At 29.9% G+C, this 14,870-nt stretch overlaps 1 long non-coding RNA gene across 9 annotated transcripts in view; it reads right to left on the bottom strand.

Annotated features, from left to right (window-relative positions):
- Nucleotides 1-14,870, bottom strand: part of LOC123038099 — a 42,412-nt gene that overhangs the window by 23,853 nt on the left and 3,689 nt on the right. For 2 of the 9 annotated variants that reach the window (XR_006417752.1, XR_006417753.1), the window contains exons 4-9: nucleotides 7,894-7,974; nucleotides 7,530-7,580; nucleotides 5,571-5,651; nucleotides 5,207-5,257; nucleotides 2,500-2,580; nucleotides 2,136-2,186 (exon numbers count right to left, since the gene is read on the bottom strand). This is a non-coding gene — a long non-coding RNA (uncharacterized LOC123038099). Of the gene's footprint in view, nucleotides 1-1,732; nucleotides 2,067-2,135; nucleotides 2,187-2,499; nucleotides 2,581-2,998; nucleotides 3,415-5,206; nucleotides 5,258-5,570; nucleotides 5,652-6,059; nucleotides 6,321-7,529; nucleotides 7,581-7,893; nucleotides 7,975-8,390; nucleotides 8,733-14,870 lie in introns of those variants that run through there. The other 7 variants (XR_006417755.1, XR_006417754.1, XR_006417758.1 and 4 more) reach the window with 7 other exon arrangements.

Raw genomic sequence — 14,870 nt, 5'->3', positions numbered from 1 at the left:
TAAAAAAATTAAATTTTGATTTACACACAACAATATATATATCTTTGCAACAGAAAGTGTATTTATTTTGTTTGAAACGAATAAAGCATTAGAAATTTATTATTTAAAGTCTGTATATATATACAACTTTCATTTATTACTGAAACGAATTTATGCACAAACGGCCTTTTCTTACTAAAAAAAAATAAATTTTTAATGTGCACATATTTAGCAGTGCAACTTTAAAATTTGTATTTATTAATTGTCCGTAACCTATTTGTTATCCATATTTTACCCGTTAATTATTCCTGAATAAATACAATTTTTTTAAATATTATTTTTAAGTGGTTGGCAATGTTTTTTTTTTAATAAAAACTATTTTTAAGATGCGGCCAAACAAACTTTTTTATTATTGATTTTGAAGAGGTTAGCTCAAATGGGCTTATCTTACTTTAAAAAACAAATAAATTTGTAATGTACATAAAGTTAGCAATGCAACTTTTGAAATTTTAATTTTGTTGTTCTTTATTTGCCTTTAATTACCCGTAAACCTCTTTGTTATCCATAATTATTCCCTTAATTATTGCTGAATAAATAACATTTGCCGTTACATTTTTTTTTAACTAAAAAAAATTTGTACATCCCCACTAATCTTGAACTTTTAGAAAATTGTACTATTACTATTTGAAGTACACCCATTCCCTATTACCAAAGATCAGGGGCATAGTCGGCCGATCCTTATGACATTTGGTAGGTCGGATTGATTGGCCAAATATAAAACCCATAGAAAATCCCAGCTTCCTAACTTTACGAACAAAAAAGTTATGGCATTTTCGATCAATCAGTTGTATGGCAGCTATAGGATATAGTCGGCCGATCCTTATGACATTTGGTAGGTCGGATTGATTGGCCAAATATAAAACCCATAGAAAATACCAGCTTCCAAACCTTACGAACAAAAAAGTTATGGCATTTCCGATCAATCAATTGTATGGCAGCTATAGGATATAGTCGGCCGATCCTTATGACATTTGGTAGGTCGGATTGACCCTTAGAAAGACCCTTAGAAAATCCCAGCTTCCTAACTTTACGAACAAAAAAGTTATGGCATTTTCGATCAATTAGTAATATGGCAGCTATAGGATATAGTCGGCCGATCCTTATGAAATTTGGTAGGTCAGATTGATTGGCCAATAATGGGATGTATACCATCACCTTAAAGATTTTTTATCACAAAATTTGATATTAAAAATGTTGTATTTTGAAAATGCGATCGTAACCGCTGTTTTACTTCGTTCATAAAATAAAATTTAATTTAAAATTTAAAAAAGTCAAATTTTGATTTACACACAACAATATATACGTCTTTGAAATAGAAAGTGTTGTTTGAATCGAATAAAGCATTAGAAATTTATTATTTAAAGGCCTTTTCTTACTAAAAAAAATTAATTTGTTATGTGCACAGAGTTAGCAGTGCAACTTTAAAATTTTAATTTATTAATTGTCCGTAACCTATTTGTTATCCATATTTTTCCCGGAAATTATTCCTGAATAAACACAATTTTATGTTTTTACATAGTTCATATTTGTTAATATTTTAAATATTATTTTTAAGTGGTTGGAAAACTTTTTTTAATAAAAACAATTTTTGAGATGCGGCCAAACGGACTTTTTATTTATTTCGAAGAGGTAAGCTTAGATGGGCTTTCTTACTTAAAAAAACAACAAAATTTGTAATGTACATAAAGTTAGCAAAGCTAAAATAATAAAATTTTAAATTTTAATTTTGTTCTTAATTTGCCTTTAATTACCCGAAAACCTCTTTGTTATCCATAATTACCCCCTTATTTATTCCTGAATAAATAACATTTGCCGTTACATTTTTTTAATTAAAAAAATATACACCCCCATCAATCTTGAACTTTTAGAAAATTGTACTATTACTATTTTAAGAGCCATTCCCTATTAGCTAATATAAAACATTATTTATTAACGAAACAGAGTTTACTTTTTGAATTTTATAAAAAAAAAAAATTAAGAAAAATGTCTTCGAAACGAATTTTGTAATTGTTAATTTTCCCTGTTTCCTATTAAATAAATAAAAGAATAAAGAAAAAATGTGAGGAATAAAAACAATACATTTTTTTAGCACTAACCTCCGTATTTAAATAAATCGTATTACTTTTTCCGATCTCTTGAAGGTTTTCCTGAAAAATATAAATATGAACCCCTTTTTTATTAATGAAATAATTAAAAAAACAATAAGTTCATAGAAAAAATTGTACAAAATAAAAAATGCAAACTTAAATTTATACTAAATTAAAATTATGATTTACATACAACAATACATTTATCTTCAAAATAGAACGTTTATTTATTTTGTGTAAAACGAATATTTTATTAGAACTTTAATAAGTCAGTATATAGTTAATATTTATTAGTAATAATAATATTTTAATATTTAGTTTAATATTTTATTAGTTTTTCAAACAAGTATCAATAACATTTTTTACCACTAACCTTTCGTACTTCGACGTATTCTGTTATTTATTAAATTAAATCATATCGTTGTTTTCCTTTTTTGTTCCTTTGTTGCTTTTTCTGAAATATGAAAAAAAAAATAAATTAAATGAACAATGATAAATTAAAAAAAAACAAAATTTAAAAAAAACAATATTCAAAAAAAAACAAAACAAATTAAAATGAAAACAAAAATAACTGTTCTTTTCAGAGCGAGAGCCCGCAAAGCGAAAAAAAACAATATTCAAAAAAAAAACAAAACAAATTAAAATGAAAAAAAAAACTAACTGTTCTTTTCAGAGCGAGAGCCCGCAAAGCGAAACACGATTGTTATTTGCGAGCTACGGTTACAAACAAATTATGTATGCATGTGTGTTTGTATTTATGTATGCATTTATTTATTCATATTATTATTTAAAAAAACATTTTATGTTTTCCGAAGACCTCACTTTACTGTAATTATTATTATTTTTTTGTTTATGTGCTCCGGAAAACTCACTTCACTTTTTTTTTAAATCATGCACTTCACTTTTTATTTTTTTTACCATGACTGCTTCCTCGCCCGAGTCCAAAATTAAACTGACGCCATGTCAATCCACCGATCGCCTGCCGAGCTAACACTCTCAGTCACCATCCCTCTCGCACTGTGTCTCTCTTGAAGAGAGAGTCTCTTCACACAAAAACAAAAACATGTGTGTGACGCACGTTGATTGGAATTAGTCCGTTAGGAATAAGAAAGAATGTAGAAATATAGAAAACAAGAAAAAAGGAAAGAGTAGTAGAATAGGTGGCTAAGCTAAGCCCAAGAAGTTAAATGTGCATATGTATGTACATATACACATATCGTAAAGCAATCGAGCTTTAGGGGCATTGCATATGGTTTAGATCTCAATAACGCAACATTGCAACTTCTCCTTAATGCATCAAACCAAAGACCATGGCTATATCGACTCGGCTAGTGACCCTGATCAAGAATATATACATATACTTTATAGGGTCGGAAACGCTTCCTTCTAGCTGTTACATACTTTTGCACGAATACAATATACCCTTTTACTCTACGAGTAACGGGTATAATAAGAACAATTAAATTTGTAATATGACATACAAGTTTTAAAATTTTAATTTTTTATTTGCCAGTAATTATTAGTAAACAACAATAAAATTTGCCGTTCCATTGTTATTTAAATTTATGGAATGCACACCACAACTTTAATGAGTTTTCATCAAATAAAATTTGATGCTAGAAATTTTGTATGTTGAAAACGTTTTCGTTAACAACTGTTTTTAAAATTCGTTCATAAAAATATTATAATAATTAATAATAATTATAATATTTTATTCAAAATGAAAAAAATATAAATTTTGATTTACACACAACAATAATATATATCTTTGCAACAGAAAGTGTATTTATTTTGTTTGAAACGAATAAAGCATTAAAAATTTATTATTTAAAGTCTGTATATATATACAACTTTCATTTATTACTGAAACGAATTTATGCACAAACGGCCTTTTTCTACTTAAAAAAAAAAAAAATTTTTAATGTGCACAGATTTAGCAGTGCAACTTTAAAATTTGTATTTATTAATTGTCCGTAACCTATTTGTTATTATTGCTGAATAAATAACATTTGCCGTTACATTTAAATTTAATATTATATAAAAAAATATTGTACATCCCCACTAATCTTGAACTTTGGGAAAATTGTACTATTACTAATATGAAGTATTCACCCAGTCCCTATTACCAAAGATCAGGGGCATAGTCGTCCGTATCCTTATGACATTTGGTAGGTCGGATTGATTGGCCAAATATAAAACCCATAGAAAATCCCAGCTTCCTAACTTTACGAACAAAAAAAATTATGGCATTTTCGATCAATCAGTTGTATGGCAGCTATAGGATATAGTCGGCACGATCCTTATTTTATTTGGTAGGTCTGATTGATTGGCCAAATATTAAAACCCATAGAAAATACCAGCTTCCAAACCTTACGAACAAAAAAGTTATGGCATTTTCGATCAATCAGTAATATGGCAGCTATAGGATATAGTCGGCCGATCCTTATGAAATTTGGTAGGTCAGATTGATTGGCCAATAATGGGATGTATACCATCACCTTAAAGATTTTTTCATCACAAAATTTGATATTAAAAATTTTGTATTTTGAAAATGCGATCGTAACCGCTGTTTTACTTCGTTCATAAAATAAAATTTAATTTAAAATTTAAAAAAGTCAGATTTTGATTTACACACAACAATATATACGTCTTTGAAATAGAAAGTGTTTTTTGTTTGAATCGAATAAAGCATTAGAAATTTATTATTTAAAGACAAGTCTGTATATATAATATATACAATAAACCTCTTTGTTATCCATAATTACCCCCTTATTTATTCCTGAATAAATAACATTTGCCGTTACATTTTTTTAATTAAAAAAATATACACCCCCACTAATCTTGAACTTTTAGAAAATTGCACTATTACTATTTTAAGAGCCATTCCCTATTAGCTAATATAAAACATTATTTATTAACGAAACAGAGATTAATTTTTGAATTTTATAAAAAAAAAAAATTAAGAAAAATGTCTTCGAAACGAATTTTGTAATTGTTAATTTTCCCTGTTTCCTATTAAATAAATAAAAGAATAAAGAAAAATGTGAGGAATAAAAACAATACATTTTTTTAGCACTAACCTCCGTATTTAAATAAATCGTATTACTTTTTCCGATTTCTTGAAGGTTTTCCTGAAAAATATAAATATGAAAACCTTTTTTATTAATGAAATAATTAAAAAAACAATAAGTTCATAGAAAAAATTGTACAAAATAAAAAATGCAAACTTAAATTTATACTAAATTAAAATTATGATTTACATACAACAATACATTTATCTTCAAAATAGAACGTTTATTTATTTTGTGTAAAACGAATATTTTATTAGAACTTTAATAAGTCAGTATATAGTTAATATTTATTAGTAATAATAATATTTTAATATTTAGTTTAATATTTTATTAGTTTTTCAAACAAGTATCAATAACATTTTTTACCACTTACCTTTCGTACTTCGACGTATTCTGTTATTTATTAAATTAAATCATATCGTTGTTTTCCTTTTTTGTTCCTTTGTTGCTTTTTCTGAAATATGAAAAAAAATAAATTTAATGAACAATGATAAATTAAAAAAAAAAAAATTAAAAAAAAACAATATTCAAAAAAAAACAAAACAAATTAAAATGAAAAAAAATAACTGTTCTTTTCAGAGCGAGGCCCGCAAAGCGAAAAACAACAATTCAAAAAAAAAAAAAACAAATTAAAATGAAAAAAAAAATAACTGTTCTTTTCAGAGCGAGAGCCCGCAAAGCGAAACACGATTGTTATTTGCGAGCTACGGTTACAAACAAATTATGTATGCATGTGTGTTTGTATTTATGTATGCATTTATTTATTCATATTATTATTTAAAAAAACATTTTATGTTTTCCGAAGACCTCACTTTACTGTAATTATTATTATTTTTTTGTTTATGTGCTCCGGAAAACTCACTTCACTTTTTTTTTAAATCATGCACTTCACTTTTTATTTTTTTTACCATGACTGCTTCCTCGCCCGAGTCCAAAATTAAACTGACGCCATGTCAATCCACCGATCGCCTGCCGAGCTAACACTCTCAGTCACCATCCCTCTCGCACTGTGTCTCTCTTGAAGAGAGAGTCTCTTCACACAAAAACAAAAACATGTGTGTGACGCACGTTGATTGGAATTAGTCCGTTAGGAATAAGAAAGAATGTAGAAATATAGAAAACAAGAAAAAAGGAAAGAGTAGTAGAATAGGTGGCTAAGCTAACCCAAAAGTTAAATGTGCATATGTATGTACATATACACATATCGTAAAGCAATCGAGCTTTAGGGGCATTGCATATGGTTTAGATCTCAATAACGCAACATTGCAACTTCTCCTTAATGCATCAAACCAAAGACCATGGCTATATCGACTCGGCTAGTGACCCTGATCAAGAATATATATACTTTATAGGGTCGGAAACGCTTCCTTCTAGCTGTTACATACTTTTGCACGAATACAATATACCCTTTTACTCTACGAGTAACGGGTATAAAAAGAATTAAATTTGTAATATACATACAAGTTTTAAAATTTTAATTTTTTATTTGCCAGTAATTATTAGTGAACAAATAAAATTTGCCGTTCCATTTTATTTAAATTTATGGAATGCACACCACAGCCTTAATGAGTTTTCATCACAAAATTTGATGCTAGAAATTTTGTATGTTGAAAACGCGATCGTCACCGCTGTTTTACTTCGTTCATAAAAATATTATAATAATTAATAATAATTATAATATTTTATTCAAAATTAAAAAAATCAAATTTTGATTTACACACAACAATATATATATCTTTGCAACAGAAAGTGTATTTATTTTGTTTGAAACGAATAAAGCATTAAAAATTTATTATTTTTGAAAATGCGATCGTAACCGCTGTTTTACTTCGTTCATAAAATAAAATTTAATTTAAAATTTAAAAAAGTCAAATTTTGTTATTTACACACAACAATATATACGTCTTTGAAATAGAAAGTGTTGTTTGAATCGAATAAAGCATTAGAAATTTATTATTTAAAGACAAGTCTGTATATATAATATATACAATAAACCTCTTTGTTATCCATAATTACCCCCTTATTTATTCCTGAATAAATAACATTTGCCGTTACATTTTTTTAATTAAAAAAATATACACCCCCACTAATCTTGAACTTTTAGAAAATTGTACTATTACTATTTTAAGAGCCATTCCCTATTAGCTAATATAAAACATTATTTATTAACAAAACAGAGATTACTTTTTGAATTTTATAAAAAAAAAAAATTAAGAAAAATGTCTTCGAAACGAATTTTGTAATTGTTAATTTTCCCTGTTTCCTATTAAATAAATAAAAGAATAAAGAAAAAATGTGAGGAATAAAAACAATGCATTTTTTTACCACTAACCTCCGTATTTAAATAAATCGTATTACTTTTTCCGATCTCTTGAAGGATTTCCTGAAAAATATAAATATGAAAACCTTTTTTATTCATGAAATAATTAAAAAAACAATAAGTTCATAGAAAAAATTGTACAAAATAAAAAATGCAAACTTAAATTTATACTAAATTAAAATTATGATTTACATACAACAATACATTTATCTTCAAAATAGAACGTTTATTTATTTTGTGTAAAACGAATATTTTATTAGAACTTTAATAAGTCAGTATATAGTTAATATTTATTAGTAATAATAATATTTTAATATTTAGTTTAATATTTTATTAGTTTTTCAAACAAGTATCAATAACATTTTTTACCACTAACCTTTCGTACTTCGACGTATTCTGTTATTTATTAAATTAAATCATATCGTTGTTTTCCTTTTTTGTTCCTTTGTTGCTTTTTCTGAAATATGAAAAAAAAAAATAAATTTAATGAACAATGATAAATTAAAAAAAAAAAAATTAATTAAAAAAAAACAATATTCAAAAAAAAAAAAACAAATTAAAATGAAAAAAAAAATAACTGTTCTTTTCAGAGCGAGAGCCCGCAAAGCGAAAAAAAAAAATATTCAAAAAAAAAAAAACAAATTAAAATGAAAAAAAACTAACTGTTCTTTTCAGAGCGAGAGCCCGCAAAGCGAAACACGATTGTTATTTGCGAGCTACGGTTACAAACAAATTATGTATGCATGTGTGTTTGTATTTATGTATGCATTTATTTATTCATATTATTATTTAAAAAAATTTTTATGTTTTCCGAAGACCTCACTTTACTGTAATTATTATTATTTTTTTGTTTATGTGCTCCGGAAAACTCACTTCACTTTTTTTTTAAATCATGCACTTCACTTTTTATTTTTTTTACCATGACTGCTTCCTCGCCCGAGTCCAAAATTAAACTGACGCCATGTCAATCCACCGATCGCCTGCCGAGCTAACACTCTCAGTCACCATCCCTCTCGCACTGTGTCTCTCTTGAAGAGAGAGTCTCTTCACACAAAAACAAAAACATGTGTGTGACGCACGTTGATTGGAATTAGTCCGTTAGGAATAAGAAAGAATGTAGAAATATAGAAAACAAGAAAAAAGGAAAGAGTAGTAGAATAGGTGGCTAAGCTAAGCCCAAGAAGTTAAATGTGCATATGTATGTACATATACACATATCGTAAAGCAGTCGAGCTTTAGGGGCATTGCATATGGTTTAGATCTCAATAACGCAACATTGCAACTTCTCCTTATTGCATCAATCCAAAGACCATGGCTATATCGACTCGGCTAGTGACCCTGATCAAGAATATATATACTTTATAGGGTCGGAAACGCTTCCTTCTAGCTGTTACATACTTTTGCACGAATACAATATACCCTTTTACTCTACGAGTAACGGGTATAAAAAGAATTAAATTTGTAATATACATACAAGTTTTAAAATTTTAATTTTTTATTTGCCAGTAATTATTAGTGAACAAATAAAATTTGCCGTTCCATTTTATTTAAATTTATGGAATGCACACCACAGCCTTAATGAGTTTTCATCACAAAATTTGATGCTAGAAATTTTGTATGTTGAAAACGCGATCGTCACCGCTGTTTTACTTCGTTCATAAAAAAAATTTTATTAAAAATTTAAAAAAAATAAAATTTGATTTACACACAACAATATATATATCTTTGCAACAGAAAGTGTATTTATTTTGTTTGAAACGAATAAAGCATTAGAAATTTATTATTTCAAGTCTGTATATATATACAACTTTCATTTATTACTGAAACGAATTTATGCATAAACGGCCTTTTCTTACTAAAAAAAATGGTTTAAAGTGTGCAACGCAGTGAAGGAGACATCTCCGACCCTATAAAGTATATATATTCTTGATCAGGATCACCTCCTGAGTTGATATAGCCATGTCCGTCTGTCCGTCTGTCTGTCCGTATGTCTGTCCGTCTGTCTGTTTCTACGCAAACTAGTCTCTCAGTTTTAAAGCTATCGAATTGAAACTTTGCACACACCCTTCTTTCCTTTGCACGCAGTATATAAGTCAGAACGGCCGGGATCGGCCGACTATATCCTATAGCTGCCATATAACTGATTGATCGGAAATGCCATAACTTTGGTGTTTGTAAAGTTAGGAAGTTGGAATTTTCTATGGGTTATGACATTCTTATGACATTTGGTAGGTCGGATTGATTGGCCAAATATAAAACCCATAGAAAATACCAGCTTCCAAACCTTACGAACAAAAAAGTTATGGCATTTCCGATTAATCAATTGTATGGCAGCTATAGGATATAGTCGGCCGATCCTTATGAAATGAGAGTGCGTTTAGTTTTGCTTGCGTACGACCAAAAACGAACTGTGAGTAAGAAAGTAAAAGCGCGAAATAAAACGGTTGCGTTTATAAAAATTTTAATAATTTAAGTATATAATTTTTGAAAATTAATTTTTAAACAGCAACCACTAACCATACAACATATAGACTGGTCATTTCATACAACGAATTTGGTCACAAAATTTTTCACTCGGGGAGCCCCAGTGCTGGAATCGGCAGGCCCCGACACTTCGTGTGCCTTCGGGTTTTTTCGCTCTCGTTCTAATTCTTATTTTGACGCTCGCGCTCGAGTTCGGTCGTTCAGTCGCAGAGACGCGCATTTTAAAGAAGGTTGGCCTGCGCTTGAATTGGGCTTTGTATGTATGCGTGTTCATGCATTCTCATACAGGGGTGCATGTGTGCCATTTATATGCCCCAAAAAATAAGTTGTCCATGCTAACATATGCCAAAGCTCACCTATTGATGACACCAGACTTTTGGAACACTGTAATTTTTGCAGATGAATCAAAATTTAACATTTTTGGATCGGACGGAAATGCTTATGTTTGGCTAAAAGCTAATACGGAGCAACAGAAGCAGAACTTAAAGGCTACAGCAAAGCACGGTGGTGGGCACGAGATGGTTTGGGCCTGTATGTCCGCTGCAGGTCCGGGAAAACTGGACTTTTTTGAGTCTACAATGGACAAAATGAAATATCTCAATATTCTCAAGGACAATTTGTTGCAAAGTGCGGAGGATCTGGGAATAAGGTCAAATTTCCGTTTTTATCATTACAATGATCCAAAGCACAAGGCGGGTATTGTGCAGTCTTGGCTGAGCTACAACTGTCCCCATGTGATGATTCCGCCGTCTCAATCTCCAGAACTAAACGTGATCGAAAATTTGTGAGCAATTTTGGAGAATAATATTCGAAAATACTCCATTTCGAACCAAAACCAGCTGAAGGATGCTCTTTTCAAAGAGAGGAGCATTATATCAGCCGATCTGACAAAAAAATTAGTGGATTCGATGCCAAAAAGGCTTCAAGCGGTAATAGACACTAAAGGCTACCACACTAAATACTAAACAAACAAAAAAAAATAAATACTTTCCAAATATTTTTATATTTTTGGTGCTGCATAAAATAAGCTGTGAGGTAGAAATAAGCAGTATTTTATTATTTTGTTATGTTTTGGTTATAAAACGAAGAAGTAGACAATAAATGAAGTCACTAATTTAATCTAAACAATATCATCTTTAATTTGACACGACATTTGTTGCAGTACGCCTAATAGTTTTAACACTATGGAAGTTTGAAGTTAGGGGTTTGAAGTGCATACTTTAAGCTGTGAGCCACTGTACTTTATAGGGTCGGAAACGTCTCCTTCACTGCGTTACAAACTTCTGACCAAAATTATAATACCCTCTGCAAGGGTATAAAAACAAATAAATTTGTAATGTACATAAAGTTAGCAATGCAACTTTTGAAATTTTAATTTTGTTGTTCTTAATTTGCCTTTAATTACCCGTAAACCTCTTTGTTATCCATAATTATTCCCTTAATTATTGCTGAATAAATAACATTTGCCGTTACATTTTTTTTAATTAAAAAAATTTTGTACACCCCCACTAATTTTGAACTTTTAGAAAATTGTACTATTACTATTTGAAGTAGACCCATTCCCTATTACCAAAGATCAGGGGCATAGTCGGCCGATCCTTATGACATTTGGTAGGTCGGATTGATTGGCTAAATATAAAACCCATAGAAAATACCAGCTTCCAAATCTTACGAACAAAAAAGTTATGGCATTTCCGATTAATCAATTGTATGGCAGCTATAGGATATAGTCGGCCGATCCTTATGACATTTGGTAGGTCGGATTGATTGGCCAAATATAAGACCCTTAGAAAATCCCAGCTTCCTAACTTTACGAACAAAAAAGTTATGGCATTTTCGATCAATCAGTAATATGGCAGCTATAGGATATAGTCGGCCGATCCTTATGAAATGAGAGTGCGTTTAGTTTTGCTTGCGTACGACCAAAAACGAACTGTGAGTAAGAAAGTAAAAGCGCGAAATAAAACGGTTGCGTTTATAAAAATTTTAATAATTTAAGTATATAATTTTTAAAAATTAATTTTTAAACAGCAACATAAAGAGAATGCCGCGCGCATCTTCTTTGTCCTAGGAACAACGCCGTAAAGCGCACAACTAAGCGATCACAATATCAAAACAAATCGCAAATAAGGACCCAAATGCCCGGCGGTCTTTAAATAGTGTAAGCCACGCTCTTGCCTAATTTCGAAGAAATTGGACAAGAATGGACAGTCAATACGGACAATCGTGGAGCAGAGCGACCACAGCGTGTTCAGGAAAAAGTGTTAGCGCAAAGGTCGATGTCAGGTAGCTGACCAACGTGCACGTGCGCAATTCTTAAATTGCTATATGTAAGGATCGATTAAAGGCTTATACTGTAGTTTGATTTTATATTGCAGCCCAGCCTACCCAAATTTGTACAAATCTTGGATAACACCATTCAGATATATCACAATATCAAAACAAATCGCAAATAAGGACCCAAATGCCCGGCGGTCTTCAAATAGTGTAAGCCACGCTCTTGCCTAATTTCGAAGAAATTGGACGGCAGCAGTCGCAAAAAACTGCTGCGCTACCTGGACAGTCAGCACGGAAAACCGTGGAGCAGAGCGACCACACCGTGTTCAGGAAAAGGTGTTAGCGCAAAGGTCGATAACAGGTAGCTGACCAACGTGCACGTGCCCAATTCTTAAATTACTATATGTAAGGATCGATGAAGGGCTTTACTGTAGTTTGATTTTATATTGCAGCCCAGCCTACCCAAACTTGTACAAATCTTGGATGACACCATTCAGATATACCTGCTTTCCTATAAAAAAATAAGAACTGCCGTAATGCACGCAAGTAATTTGGGGGACACCGAGTTTCAGTGAACCTGAAAACAGCAATAATAAGGTGCCAACGAATTGTTATTAAACATAACTATAATTTTGATTTGCACAACGCATTTAAATTTGTAAACACATATATACAAATATTTTTTATGAACGTTTTTGTTAAGCAAACTATTTTTAAGAAATCGGCAAAATACCTATTTTGGCTAATTTATCTTTAAGAGGTGGGTACAAATGGGCCAATATCAATTTTTCAAACAATTTGTAATGTGAATATGGTTAGCACGGGCCACTATTACAATGCAACCTTTTTTTCTTAATTTGCCATTATTCATCCTTAAACTTTTTCATCCATAATTTGCCGTTAATTATTCATAAATTATGCCATAAATCTAATAAGGCATTCAGACAGCTATATACTTTTTAATTTTTAAAAGTGTATTTAAAAAACGAATGCTTAAATCCTTAATCATTTTTCGTCACAAACTTTGATAATAGAAATGTTAAAAACTCGATCGTTAAAAAGTGTTTTTACATAATACATTTAAATTTATCAATACTTATATAAAAATATTGATTTTATAAGCTGGCAAAGTTTTTTGCTGAAACGAACTATTTCCAAGTTGTGGGCAAACGACCTTTTTTTATTACTTATTTTGAAGATGTAGGCGCTACTGTACTTAACTTATTTAAAAAATATATAAAAGTAATATATATAAAAATATTTTTTTTATAAGCTGGCAAAGTTTTTTGCTGAAACGAACTATTTCCAAGTTGTGGGCAAACGACCTTTTTTTATTACTTGTTTTGAAGATGTAGGCGCTACTGTACTTAACTTATTAAAAAAAAAGAATTAAATTTGTAATATACATACAAGTTTTAAAATTTTAATTTTTTATTTGCCAGTAATTATTAGTGAACAAATAAAATTTGCCGTTCCATTTTATTTAAATTTATGGAATGTACACCACCACCTTAATGAGTTTTCATCACAAATTTGATACTAGAAATTTTGTATGTTGAGAACGCGATCGTCACCGCTGTTTTACTTCGTTCATAAAAAAATTTTATTTAAAATTTAAAAAAATTAAATTTTGATTTACACACAACAATATATATCTTTGCAACAGAAAGTGTATTTATTTTGTTTGAAACGAATAAAGCATTAGAAATTTATTATTTAAAGTCTGTATATATATACAACTTTCATTTATTACTGAAACGAATTTATGCACAAACGGCCTTTTCTTACTAAAAAAAAATAAATTTTTAATGTGCACATATTTAGCAGTGCAACTTTAAAATTTGTATTTATTAATTGACCTATTTGTTATCCATATTTTACCCGTTAATTATTCCTGAATAAATACAATTTTTTTAAAATATTATTTTTAAGTGGTTGGCAATGTTTTTTTTTAATAAAAACTATTTTTAAGATGCGGCCAAACAAACTTTTTATACCCTTGCAGAGGGTATTATAATTTTGGTCAAAAGGTGCAACGCAGTGAAGGAGACATCTCCGACCCTATAAAGTATATATATTCTTGATCAGGATCACCTCCTGAGTTGATATAGCCATGTCCGTCTGTCCGTCTGTCCGTCTGTCTGTTTCTACGCAAACTAGTCTCTCAGTTTTAAAGATATCGAATTGAAACTTTGCACACACCCTTCTTTTCTTTGCACGCAGTATATAAGTCGGAACGGCCGGGATCGGACGACTATATCCTATAGCTGCCATATAACTGATTGATCGGAAATGCCATAACTCTGCTGTTTGTTAAGTTAGGAAGTTGGAACTCTCTATGGGTATTATATTTGGCCAATCAATCCGACGTACCAAATTTCATAAGGATCGGCCGACTATATCCTATAGCTGCTATATAACTGATTGATCGGAAATGCCATAACTTTGGTGTTTGTTAAGTTAGGAAGTTGGGATTTTCTATGGGTTTTATTTTTGGCCAATCAATCCGACATATCAAATTTCATAAGGATCGGCCGACTATATTCTATAGCTTCCATACACATAACTGAACGATTGGAAATGCCATAACTT

This window comes from Drosophila rhopaloa, unplaced genomic scaffold (assembly GCF_018152115.1).
Source record: "Drosophila rhopaloa isolate 14029-0021.01 unplaced genomic scaffold, ASM1815211v1 contig_6, whole genome shotgun sequence".
In the NCBI taxonomy this organism is placed as follows: domain Eukaryota; kingdom Metazoa; phylum Arthropoda; class Insecta; order Diptera; family Drosophilidae; genus Drosophila; species Drosophila rhopaloa.
Note: the sequence above shows the minus strand (reverse complement) of the source record. Positions and strands in the feature narration are given on the sequence as shown.